The sequence below is a fragment of the Peromyscus californicus genome, unplaced genomic scaffold, assembly GCF_007827085.1.
Source record: "Peromyscus californicus insignis strain IS unplaced genomic scaffold, ASM782708v3 Scaffold_5__1_contigs__length_169319896, whole genome shotgun sequence".
Classification (NCBI taxonomy): domain Eukaryota; kingdom Metazoa; phylum Chordata; class Mammalia; order Rodentia; family Cricetidae; genus Peromyscus; species Peromyscus californicus.
This window is the reverse complement of record NW_026294573.1, coordinates 27,548,790-27,561,897: the sequence shown is the minus strand read 5'-3', so window position 1 is coordinate 27,561,897 and position 13,108 is coordinate 27,548,790. Positions and strand designations below refer to the sequence as shown.

Sequence of the window (13,108 nt, the reverse complement as noted above, 5' to 3'; positions counted from 1 at the left end):
ACTAACAACAATCAAGTCAAAATGTTTCAAGAAATTCAAGATGCTATTCACAAAAGAAAGCTGCCATGCTTTGTGGGCCATGTTAGAGCTCACTCCAATCTTCTTGGACCTTTAGCTGAGGAGTAATGCAATGGCTGATAAGTTAACAAAGATTAGTAGCAGTATCCCAAGTGGAAATGGCTCAACAGTCACATGTTCTTCATCAAAATAGCAAAAGCTTAAGAGAAAGTAATTCAATCTTGCCAAAGAAGCAGCTCATCAAATAGTTAAACGATGTGGGATATGTCCAAAATATTTTCCTATCCCTCATTTAGGGGTAAACCCTCGAGGTCTTCTTCCCAATCATCTATGGCAAATGGATGTTACGCATATTGCAGAATTTGGCAAATTAAGATATGTCCAGGTGACCATTGACACTTATTCGGGATTTTTAATGGCTAGTGCACAACCTGGGGAAGCTACAAAACATGTAATTATGCACTGTTTGAAGTGTTTTTCCGTATATGGGTTTACCAAAATTTATTAAAACTGATAATGGTTCTGGATATAGTAGTAAGGCATTTCAACAATTTTGTACTCAATGGGAAATTGTACGTAAAACAGGTATTCCTTATAATCCTCTGGGACAAGGTATTGTGGAAAGGGCTCATAGCAGTCTTAAAATACAACTTCAAAAAATATAAAAACGGAAGAAATTTACCCTCAATTGCCACTTAATGCATTAAATCATGCTCTTTTTGTTCTGAACTTTTTGAATATGGATGTCTATGAACAGTCTGCTGCAGATAGATTTTGGCACAGTGGCACCCAAGCGACTTTTGCTCAAGTGAAATGGAAAGATCCCTGCTCCGGATTATGGAAGGGTCCTGATCCTGTGTTAATATGGGGTCGAGGATATGTTTCTGTTTTTTTACAAGAGGAGAATGAAGCTCGGTGGTTACCGGAGCGTCTGCTAAGGAGCGTGGAACTAAGGAAGGGTCAGCTCCAATGACGTTCCTATAAAGGAACCAGAATGAAAGTGGCTCGATTAGTATTTCTGAGGTTTTGTCACTGGTTAATGCAAACAGTGAGGAAATAGAGTTCGTTGCTGTGCCGCTTTTGGCTTTACTAGCTTCTTTAGAAAAATACTTTATATCACCTAATAGCTTTGCAGTATTTGGCGAAGAGCTTTACAGCAGCTAAATATGGTAATTTCACCCGCAGCATGAAGTGAAGTTTTTCGGTAGAACAAACCAAAAGTACTGCTGTAATAGAAACGTTTGTCTGAATTGAAGCACTTAGGGGAGCTACTATGAATTTGGGTGAATGGACAGCCTCTAGTTAAAAACCCTCTACTGCTGACAGTGCATCTCTGCCAGTTCGGAAAGGCCGAGAGAACTCGGCAACTTTGGGTTGTGGCTTTGTCCCGAGAATGTTACAGTCCCCTAGCAACAACTATCACAATTCTATAACAACAACACTCACTAAATCCCAGTGTTTTATAACAAAGCTGACCATAAACTTCTAAACTTTAGAAATGATGTATGTACTTCCTGTCTAGTTAAGAGAATCTTTCTAATAGAGATAGTGATAATTAAGAGTAAGAAGTAGAAAAAGATGAAAATAAGATGTGAGTTTGTAAAAATTCTGTCTTGTTAGATCTGTGTTAAAGAAATCTTTAGGTGTTTGCTAAATTAGATATATGCTAATGGTAGCCCTATATAAGTTTGTAAAATAGATCTATAGAGTTCCTTTAAGAATATATATAAGTTTGCAAGAAGTATCTAAGGTAGTCTTAAGACATGTAGTAATAAGTTTGTAAGAAGTAAAGATGCTAGTTGTAAATGTAAGTTTAAATAAGAAATAATATGGAATGAACATAAGAAATACATAAGAAGTAATAAGAAATATATTTGCTAAAGTAGTTCTACAGTTTCCTTAAGGAGTATAAATAAGTAGATATTAATACGTTATATGTGAGTTTGTAAAAAAGTGTAAATGTTGAATGTGAGTCTAAATGCTTTGCAAGGCAAAATATGTTATATGTGAGTTTGTAAAAAAGTGTAAATGTTAAGTGTGAGTCTATATGATGAAAAAACCTGAGATCTAGAAGTTAGTGTCCTAGGAGACTGCAAAGCAGGCAGTCTGAGAGGTTTTCAAAAGTTCTAGAAGCCGCTAAGAAGCTAAGAATGGCGGATGCCAGAACTAGCACAACAAGGCATCTGCAGCTGAGATCTGTGGAAAATCAATGCAACACAGAAAAACCTGAGCTAACATCAAAAACGGTGCAGTTTAGAATACTATTGTACCTAAAAAGGTTGGTCTGTGAGAACAAAAGTTGCAGAGACGCTTGTTTGAACTAAAATTGTTAACTATAAAAAGTTTTGGTTGTAAAACGTCTCTTCATATTTGGAAGTGAAAGCCTGATACCAGAATTTATTTGTTTGAACTTTTTGAACTTAAAATGAGATAAAATTACAAAAAGATTTTGGTTATGGATTTCTCACATTTGGAAGGCTAGTACCAGAATTTATCATTTGAATTTTAAGACTTATGAAAATGAAATAAACAAGAGACTTCATTGCAATGGGACAATTTTGAGTTTATTCACAGTAATGACCTAGGAACTGTTTGCTGGAATTGGGTTAAAAATGGATCTGTTTAAATGAAGAAATTTATTTCTACCTAGAGTCAAGATGTGTATGCATATATGCTGGTGATTCATCAATTGTTCTGTATTAAAAATGCAATTGTTTTGTGGAACTGTTTATGTAAAAATGGAATTACGTACAGAACTGGTTTTGTGTTACAAATGGAACTGTTTAAATGGAAAAGTTTGGGTTTTCTAACCAGGCTTGAGACTTTGCTTAAAAAATTATAAAGAAAAGGGAGTTAATATTCCTTAGTCTAATTTAAAAAAATTTTCTTGTTATTTGAGTGGATTAATGTCATGTTTTGATAGTAAGAAATGCAAATGGGGTATACTAAGAGACTACTTTTAAAGTGTAAAGAGTTTTATTAAGAAACTGCTTTTTGATGTTTTGCTAAAAGTTTTCAAAGTGTTAATGGTTAGATTGAGAATATTGCTTTTCAATATGGGTTTGTAGGAATTGTATAAGTTTGGGTTCCTCTAACTAGGTTTGAGATTTTGTTTAAAAAATTATAAAGAAAAGGAGGAGTTATGAGATTGAATTATGTTTGCAGAAACCTTTTGATATTAATGCACCCTGGATTTGTAGAGTTAAGGAAATATTTAAGTTTGATGTGAATACATTGAAGTTTTTCCTATGTTCTGTTAGCACGAAAATTCAAATGATTGAGTTAAAGTTGTAAGACGGAGAAAATTGTTAACTATATATAGCACCATATATGCTAATTCAAATGGTTCTGTTAAGAGTTTGCTTTGAGTTGTAAGATTGAGAGAATTGTGACTATGTATAGCAATATTTATGTTAACCTAAGCTAAGGGATTCTTTAAGTTTGTAGTCACCTTAAGAGTTTTTGGTTTAGAAAGGGCTTGAGGCATCTAAGACTGCTGTAGTCACCTTGGCCCTAATTCAAAAGAGAAATGCCATCTTTATCATCCTCTACTCCCATATTGGGAGGTGTAACAGCTATGGAGATTGCTGTAAGCCATTGTTATTTTTTATATATTAAGAAAGGGGGACCTGTGGGAGCTTGTTCTCGGGTTCCTCGTGGCTTTACTCAGCAGGTCCGCATAGAGGATGATTAGGACCACGGGCCTGAGTGCAGGTGTCTGAGATGGTCTGCACTTGGCTGTGCTGGGGGAGGAGGTCTTTTGCTCCACCCCTTGGCGTCTCTATAAAAACCCTGGGGCAGAGACAGTTAGGGCCCATTGGAAAAGGTTCCAGGCCCTCTCGAGGCTATCCTTTATTTTCTATCTGTTTATCTCTGCAAGAGTCTCCGCAATAAATCCTTCTAATATTTCCTGCTGCTCGCACTCAAGAAAACTCTGGGGAACTGTGGGGGTGGTGGGTAAACGCCCCACAAGAGCCACACTCCATCTCCAAAGCCAGCTTTAATTTTTAATTGGACTAGGACTACAAAAAGATCATTTGCTTTATGTGTCTGCAGAGAACAGCAGAAACAAACATTTAGGAAGATTTATAAAATTTTATCCTGTTAGAAATGTGATATACAGCTGGGCGGTGGTGGCACACACCTTTAATCCCAGCACTCGGGAGGCAGAGCCAGGCAGATCTCTGTGAGTTCGAGGCCAGCCTGGTATACAGAGTGAGATCCAGGACAGGCACCAAAACTACACAGAGAAACCCCATCTCGAAAGAAAAAGAAAAAAAAAAAAAAAAAAAAAAAAAAAAAAAAAAAAAAAAAAAAGAAATGTGATATACCAATGGGCCAATTTACTCTTTTTTTTCTTTTTTTTGGTAAATTGGATGATTTGTTCTTTTTCTTCAGATGTCTCATTTGTCCAGTGGTCTTCAGATTCCTTAGCTGGATGCCTTTGTTCTCCTGAAAAACAAAACCAAAACCTTCCCCAATCCTAATTCGGGGGAGGTTCCCTTTTGGCAAGTTATATCTAATCAAATGAGATGCATTTGTTAGTTGTATAAGTTAGTTTAAATTGAATGGTCATTCTGGTTGATGAACTATCATCTCTTCTAATTAAGAGGTCTCTCTTTTTCAAATTGAACCTTTATCAATTTTTATAATATCCATAGCTTTTTTTTCTCCCGAGGAAACAAAAGCAAAACCTCTTCTCCAATGTAACACACACCCTGGTTTCCATTCTGAGGTCAGCACATCTTTCAAGTATACAGGCTGATTTAATTCTGTAGTTTTTTCTATTATCCAATGTCTCTCCACAGCTGTCGGTCCTTTCTCATTAGCATTTAGGAAATCCAAAGTTAATAAAACATTATGCAATCTATTTCTGGGAGTCTTATTTATCTGTTTATTTATCATATCCTTTAGAGTTTGATTTTATCTTTCTATGACTGCTTGTTCTGTAAGATTGTGTCGTATACTTGTAATATACTTTATATTGTAATAAGCAAAAAACGGTTTCATTTTACCAGAGACAAATGCTGGAGCATTGTTGGTCTTAATTTGTACAGGTATACTCATGATGGCCTTAACTTCTAGTTTCTGATTTTGGTATTCTATTTACTGCTGAAGTCAATCTTTGTTAAAAATCAGTGAAGGTTTCTTTGGGGCCATGCATGACTTTAGTAAATGACTCAATTTTCTTTCCTACTTCTTCAATTATGTCTCAAGCAGTCAAAGCTGCTGCATGGCATAGAGCCAGGGTGTGGTCATCATATAGAGATTGTCTTTCTACATTCCCATAATCTCTCTCTCCAAGACGTTGGTCTTGGGAAATTTCCATACCTCTAGCCCTATTTCATTGTTCAATAGCCTTAGCCTCATCTTTCCACCAGGTCCTCCACTGTACTGAGGACCAGGCTCCAAGACTGCTGTAACCAAATCTCCCCATTCTTGAGGGATAATTCTATTACAGGTTGACCACGAGTTTAACATCTGCTTCGCGAAAGTTGAATGCATGCCATATGAGACTATCGCTTCCTTGAATCTCCTCAAATCTAACATTTGCACAAGAGTTCATTCAGCTCTTACATAGTCTGGGGGATACCTATCATTTGGCAGTTCCTATAAGGTTACTAAAAAAAATTAAAGTTCGTTGTTGGAAAGCCTTAGGTAGTTTATCTGTAATCTTATAATGCAATGCTGAGACTAGTTCTCTTTTAAATTCCTCTGTCTAGGTCTGAATATCTCTATGATCTATTTTAACAAGTTTTTCTAAAACTTTTATCTTGGCACTCAGACTGACCAACTTTTTTAACGATAATATGAAAATGTTCAAACATAATATTTATAACTGACATTATGTAAATCCCATCTAAATTAATTATCCTTTCATTTAATTGCTCCATTTTCAAACCATCTAGCATATTATCAAACAAAGATCTAACTCCCTTCATTGAAAAAATATTTCCCATTTTTTAATGTGGGAAAAATCTCTCTTTTAACTAATTCCTCCTTTTAAAAATTCCCAATTTTCTCACCAAATCTACTGACAATGATTATGATGATGTGAGGCTGACTGCTTCTGCATAGAACAGTAGAAGCCCGAGTGGGTTTTCAAGGCAGCTACCAAGTTTGGCAGGAGCCTGATTGTAGCTAGAGTTTTCCTGCCTGGCCCACAGTCAGGACAAATCTCTCTCACCTGCCAGTGCCACAGCCGCTCAGACCCAACCAAGTAAACACAGAAACTCATATTGCTTACAAACTGTATGGCCGTGGCAGGCTTCTTGCTAACTGTTCTTATATCTTAAATTAATGCATTTCTATAAATCTATACCTTGCCATGTGGCTCGTGGCTTATCGGCATCTTCACATGCTGCTTGTCATGGCGGCAGCTGGCAGTGTCTCCCTGCCTCAGCCTTCCACTTCCCAGAATTCTCTTCTCTGCTTGTTCTGTCTATACTTCCTGCCTGGCCACTGGCCAATCAGTGTTTTATTTATTGACCAATCAGAGCACATACAGACCATCCCACAGCACCTGATGATGGGGTCCAAGGAGAGCCATAACCCACAAGGAGAAGGAAGAAACCAAAGAGTCAGCCATTTGCACAGGGGAATATGTGAGAGTAGCTAACTCCTGTGGCTTTTGGAACCCAAAAGCCTGTGGAGTCTATTGCAGAGAGGCTACAATATAAAAAAAAAATCTCAGACTCCCTCAGAGGGCTTGTGGAAGAAAAGGAAAATCTGGCTGGCAAGGTAGTGATTTTGGCTGCGTGTAACTCTGGCCTATGCTGGTGGCTGCAAAGCGACTTTTTTGGTGAATTTGTGCCCCATGTTGGGTGCCATATGTAGCATGAATCCTAATTGGTCTTATTAATAAAAATTCAGAGTCAGATATCAGGGTGAAAGCTGAAAGATCAGAGAAGCAGAGCAGCCAGCCACTAGTTCTTACCTCTATGCAATCCTTAGCTAAAAGGGCCCTGACTGAGCTCCTGCCTCCTCCCGCCTAACATTTCTCTCTCCACCTAGTCATATCTCTTCCTGTCTCTACCTCCTTAGGGATCAAAGGTGTGTGCCACCACTGCCTGGCTCTGTTTCTCTTTTAGACTGGATCAATCTTGAGTAGTCCAGGGTGGCCTTGAACTCACAGAGATCAATCTGCTTCTGCCTCACGAGTGCTGGGATTAAAGGTGTGTGCCACCACTGCCTGGCCTCTATGGCTATCTAGCAGCTTAGCTCTGCACTCTGGTCTTCAGGCAAGCTTTATTTGTTAGAACACAAACAAAATATCACCACATCCTTGTATTCTTTCATGCTCCACGTTTTCTCACTGGGACTGTCTTTGCTCCTTAAAGTCCACGTTTATGCTTTTGCCAGTGTAACTCTCTTAAACATTTGTGAGCGTTTTATGAATCTCTTTATGGTTTACTCCATGCCCACCGAACCATATCCATTCTTCTCTTTGAGATAGAAAGTTAGAATGGGATGGAATGGGTATGTTAGATCGAGGTAGCACATTTTTTCTCAGAAGCACCTTTTTGTCGATATCAGCACCAACAAATCATGGGTAAATCTTTCCTGATAAACAGTTACTTTCTGGATTTAGTCTTTACTTTGAGGCTGCATTGCCTGAGGCTATTTCTTCATTTCTCTCCTTTCTTCCCTTCCTTCCTTTTCTTCCTCTGCATGCACACATTTGTGTGTATGTGTATGTGTGTGTGTGTCAGTGTGTTCGTTAATCTTATTAAGTTGATGGGATTTAGAATCAATTGGAGACAAGTATCTGGGTATGTCCCTGAGGGATTTTTTTTAAATTCGGTTAGCTGAGGGGCAAAGATTCATCCTAACTATGGGCCAAAAAGGAGAAAGTTAGTTGAGCACTAGCACTCATCTCCCTGTGTTCCCTGACTGTATGTGTAATGTGGCCAACTGTCTCAAGCTCTTGTTGTCATGACTTTTCAATGACAATAGAGCACCCTGGAACCGGGTGCCAAATCAAACCTTTCCTTCTGTCAGTGACTTCTTAGTGCACTTGTCACAGGCAACAAAACAAGTAACTGATCCATAACATTGGTACCAGAAATGGAGGAGGAGAGATACAAAAAGGTGCACATTCCAAAATAAAAAGTTCAAGCAAGTTTGATGTTGCAGCAAAGCTGGGTGCTGAAAAAGGTCAGGACTGTTAAAGAGAAACCTATTGCCCTGCACTGTGCCGATGGGAAAAGTGCTCCACCCCAAGTCAACACCTGGCTCAGCAAAGCTTTCTTTTTGTGAAAATGCAATTTTATTTGAAAGGAGTGAGCCTGAACTTATATCACCACTGAAAGGGTTCCCTGCTACTCCAAATCAACAGCTTAGGGATGTGTTTTCCCAGGGTCGTCACACAGAGGCTGTTACAATGGCAGTCCACTACTTGCAAGCTCTGTTTGGCAGCATCATCTACGTGGTAGTGGTTTTGACAGAATGAAAGATGAGGTTGAAGGTATCGTAGAATCTTGTATTAGACTTCCAAAGAGCCACTGTGGCCAGGCAATGTGTGGCAGAGTTGAAATTCCTCGAGAAGCCACTATATGAAACTATGAAACTATGAAAATGAAGCCTGCATAGCAGTGGAGACCTGGAAATCTCAGGATGTTGGAGATGCCAGAACCATGGGATATTCACCAAAGAGAACTGTATGTGGGCCAGCAGGAAGGCTCAGCAGGTGAAGGAACTTGGGGCTACGTCTGGCAACTTGAGTTGTTCCCCCACAACCCACATGGTGAATGGAGAGAACCAAGTGCTGAAAGTTGGCTTCTGCCTCTCACTTGTATTCTGGGACATGCACATACTCTTCCAATAAATAAAATTGAGGGGGTTCCCCGCAGATGTCACAGCCGGCAGGAAAACAAACTTCGAAGAGGTGAGAATGAAAACTCCATTCAAATTACTTTATCAACCTGAATCAAACTTCAGGTGGTCTGATGCCAGGCAGTTTATTGACAGCATATTTAAAACACAGTACAATTTTGGAATAGGTTTCCAGGCAACAATCATTCCAATCCAGGTTAAGGTATGACTACATAGAAATTCCTTTGCAAAGTACATGTGACCATGAGGGTGGGTTCTATAGCTAAAAGGCCTAGAATCTGGTGTGGTCTCTGACAGAGAGAGCACAGAGTTCAGCAGGCTATAAAGTACATATAATATTCCCCTCTAAGGATGGGTTCCATTAACTGGGAGCTAAAGATAAAGATCTAGGGAGGTAGAGTTTGGGATCAACATTTTGAGTGGGGTCTGCCTCCATAAATAGCAAAAAGGTCTCCAGGTCATTAAAAATATCCACTCCCAGCTTTCTGGATGGGAAAACAGGCATTTTATCTCATCCAGTGAGGAGAGGCCCCTGCATGTTTAACATTCTTGGTTTCCCTAGTGATCTGTGAGTGCAAAGACCTTTGTGCCCCCAACATAAAGTTAAAAAAAAGAAAGAAAGAAAGAAAGAAAAATAAAGGGAAGCTGTATGCAAGGGTGGAGCTTTCAGCAAAGAGGTGTGTTCTGCTTGCAGCAGAGCTGGGGGAGCAGGGCTACCTTAGTTCCTGGAGTCCAGATGAGTCCATCAAGATCCTCAGATTCAGACCTGAGCTTTAGGAGTTGGTGTTTGCCTTGCCGGGTGTTGGACTTGCTTTGGTCTGAGCTCCCCTTGCTAAGCCCCTATTTTTCCACTGTTGAATAGCAATGTTTGGGGCTGGAGAGATGGCTCAGTGGTTAACAGCACTGACTGCTCGTCCAGAGGACCCCAGTTCAATTCCCAGCACCCATATGGCAGCTAACAACTGTCTGTGACTCCAAGATCAGACTTCACACAGACATATTTCAGGCAAACCACCAATGCACATAAATAAAAAATTAATTAAAAAAATAGTAATGTTCATTTTGTAACACTGTATATTAGAAATATGTAGCTCAAAAAAATTAAAAACAGCCAGGTGGTGCTGTGGGATATCTTTCTGTATGCTGTGAATATGTGTTGCTCTGATTGATTGATAAATAAAGCTTCATTTTCAGGTGGGAAAATTCAAGAGAGATAGATAGTGGGAGGAGAAAAGAGAGAAAGGAGACGCCATCCCACTGTCCAGGGCACAGCATGTAATGGCACACAGGTAAAGCCACGAAACATGTAGGCACATACAGATTAATAGAAATGGGCTGAGTTTATTTACAAGAGCTAGCTAGTAAGAAGCTTGAGCCATTGGCCATGGCCATGCAATTAATAATTGATATGAGCCTCTGTATGTTTATTTGGATCTGAGTGGTAGGACATAGGAAAACTTCCAGCTACAGGGTGGTGGTGGCACATGCCTTTTTTTTTTTTTTTTTTTGGTTTTTCGAGACAGGGTTTCTCTGTGTAACTTTGTGCCTTTCCTGGATCTCGCTCTGTAGACCAGGCTGGCCTCGAACTCACAAAGATCCGCCTGCCTCTGCCTCCCAAGTGCTGGGATTAAAGGCGTGCGCCACCACCGCCCGGCTGGCACATGCCTTTAATCCCAGCACTCATGAGGCAGAGGCAGGAGGATCTCTGTGAGTTCAAGGTCAGCCTGGTCTACAGAGCAAGATCCAGCACAGGCACCAAAACTACACAGAGAAACCCTGTCTTGAAAAAAAAATAAATAAAAATAAAAACAATTTGTGTCTGTGTGCATGCATATGGCACACACATGTATGTATACTGCAGGTTAGCTGGCCTCCTGTCTCTGTCTCTCATCTTGTAGGAATGCTGGGATTACAAATGTGTCTAGCTTTATATGAATTCTGGAGATCTGAACTCAGGTCTTCATGTTCCTGCAGCAAGAGATTTATCCACTGAGTTATTTCCCCAGCCTCTGGTTTTATCTTAACTAGTTCTATCAGCAATCATCCATTTCCCGAAACTAAGGAGTCATTCTGAGAGTTCTTTTTTTTTTTTAATATATTTTATTTTATTTTTATGTGCATTTGTGTTTTTGCCATGGGTGTCAGGGTCCCCTGAAACTGGAGTTTCAGACAGGTGTGAGCTGCCATGTGGGTGCTGGGAATTGAACTCAGGTCCTCCGGAAAAAGAGTCAGCACTCTTAACCCCTGAGCCATCTCTCCAGCCCTGAGAGTTCTTATTTCAACATATATGTTGAAGGATGAAAACACAATGAATAACAAATAGAGGCAAATCTGTATTATATAGCTAGATGCTGTCTCAATAATAAAAATCTATCAGCCATATTGACTGAATCATGAATAGTCATAAGGGTATAAATATAGAAAAATACTATGCAGCAGTCACAATAAAGAACAGTTTCACAAATCATAAATATATCTCAAAAACAATATTGGATAAAAAAACCCAAAGTTTAATTTTTCCAGACAAAAATTTATACCATATTAGAGTTTCCATCACTATGATGTGGAATGATACATAATTGTATAGCAGTAACTTTGATTAATAAATGCCCAAGTATTAAGTTCTCTAGCATCTATCTTTTTAAGGAGAAGCCATTATAGAACAGAACAGAGTGCCCATCGGTGGTGGCCCACACCTTTAATCCCAGCACTCGGGAGACAGAGGCAGGAGGATCTCTATGAGTTCGAGGCCAGCCTGGTCTACAGAAAATTCTAGGGCAGCCAGTGCTACACAGGACATTGTCTCAAAAAATAAAAAGAAGAACAAAAAAAAGAATAGAACAGGGAATATACAGCGCCATCTAACACTCCTGATCTCCTTTTTCAAATTCCTCCTTCCACTTTTTCATGGCCCCAATCTCTGTCTCTTTAAGAAGCCAGCCATAAATGAAGTGAGAATGCTGGGACGGCCACTAGGCTCCAGGCCTAGGGCATGATGGGAAAAAGAAGGCGGGAATCACGGTTGGGAACGGCCAATTACCTTAGGGCTAGGACAGAAGCAGGAGTGCGCAGGCGCAGTGAGCAAGGCGTTGCCTTGCGAAGCCTCGGGCGATTCCAGGAAAGGAATTTGTTGACCCCCACTGAGGACCTTGAGTGCTCTTGTGCATCCTCAGTCTCGTGCCCCTTCGGAAGCCGCTAGGTGACTGGAGGTGGGTGTACGGCGGGGTATAGGAGGCCGCCCGGACTTCTGGGTTTGTGGGCGGGACACCGCACCACGTGTCCAAACGGGGCGTGGCCACACGTGACCCGACGGCGCAAGTGGAGCTGGGTAATTTCCTGCGACTGGCCGGGCACCTTCAGGCGTGGGCGGAGTGACGCGGCGGCGTTGTGCGCTGCGGTGGTGTCCGGGCACCCTGGGGCTGGCTGGCGCTGCTGGCTCGCACGCCGCGGTTGACACTGCGTTCCTGCCCTGGCTGTTGGGGACAGGCTGGGGCGTTCTGGTTGCGAACGGGAACGTCAGAGAGCTAGCGACAATCGGAGGAGGCACACACACCTGTATATTGTTAGAGCAGTGGCAGGTGGTGGTAAGTTCTCGACCCCGGCTTCGCGACAGGCTTTTAAAAATCCGTTGTTTCTTAGGGCTGGCTTGGGCTGATGAAAGAGGCCTTTAGCGAAGGTTTCTCTTTTACTTTTATGTTTTCATTTGTACGTTTGGGAATCTGGAGAACAACCGGAAGGTTGTTTATAGCAGCGGTTCTCAGCTATTTACATTATGATTCATAACAGTAGCAAAACTACAGTTATGAAGTAGCAACGAAATAATTTTATGGTTGGGGGTCACCACAGCATGAGGAACTGTATTAAAACGTCACAGCATTAGGAAGGTTGAGAGCCACTGGCTTATAGGAAGACAGGCCTGACCTCCATGGAGGCTCCAGAACGTCCAATTGGTCCACTTGCAAACCGGAACTTAGTGTGCACTTGTGATGACATCTTAGGCTCTGAACTGGCTTTACGCCAAGAAAAGGGCTCTTGATTCCAGCGCAGGCCAATTTACAGGGGAAGGTGAGGCAATTGCCTCACTTTGAGAAATCAAAGCTGACTTGGGTCTCAAGTCAATGCCCATGCAATCAGGAAGTGTACTGAGTCCAACTCTCCAAGAGCGTAGCTCATTTGGCCAGTCTAAGTCTCAACAACCTTCAACATAGTTTAAAGACCATAGTGCTTGTCTAAGACACTAGGGAAGTGGAAGAAA

At 40.8% G+C, this 13,108-nt stretch overlaps 1 protein-coding gene across 4 annotated transcripts in view; it reads left to right on the top strand.

Moving 5' to 3' along the window:
- The first annotated feature begins 11,697 nt into the window (after nucleotides 1-11,697).
- Nucleotides 11,698-13,108, top strand: part of Zmym6 (zinc finger MYM-type containing 6) — a 47,866-nt gene continuing 46,455 nt past the window's right edge. The window contains exon 1 of one of the 4 annotated variants that reach the window (XM_052715035.1): nucleotides 11,698-12,062. The gene's annotated coding sequence lies outside the window, so the exon portion shown is untranslated. Of the gene's footprint in view, nucleotides 12,063-12,099; nucleotides 12,438-13,108 lie in introns of those variants that run through there. The other 3 variants (XM_052715034.1, XM_052715036.1, XM_052715039.1) reach the window with 3 other exon arrangements.